This window comes from Sinocyclocheilus grahami, unplaced genomic scaffold, assembly GCF_001515645.1.
Source record: "Sinocyclocheilus grahami isolate Dianchi unplaced genomic scaffold, SAMN03320097.WGS_v1.1 scaffold9425.1, whole genome shotgun sequence".
NCBI classification, from domain to species: Eukaryota; Metazoa; Chordata; class Actinopteri; order Cypriniformes; family Cyprinidae; genus Sinocyclocheilus; species Sinocyclocheilus grahami.
In genome coordinates this window covers 6,645-6,867 of record NW_015512607.1, presented here as the reverse complement: position 1 = coordinate 6,867, position 223 = coordinate 6,645, and positions in this window count along the sequence as shown.

The window sequence follows — 223 nt, the reverse complement described above, 5'->3', positions numbered from 1 at the left end:
TGTGTTTGACCTTGATAAATGTTTCTCACATTCTCAGAGAGAGAGTCAAAGACAGAGAAAGGAGGGGAGACCCGTCAATAACTGGAACAAGACCTAAGAGAGCTGCACAACAGAACTCATTCACTTTGAATGAATGTCAGTTTTTCCTCTTTATATTGATTACATCCAAGTCAGAGAATTTGAGATGGACCTCTCGATCACTAAGCATCCAACACGAAGCAGC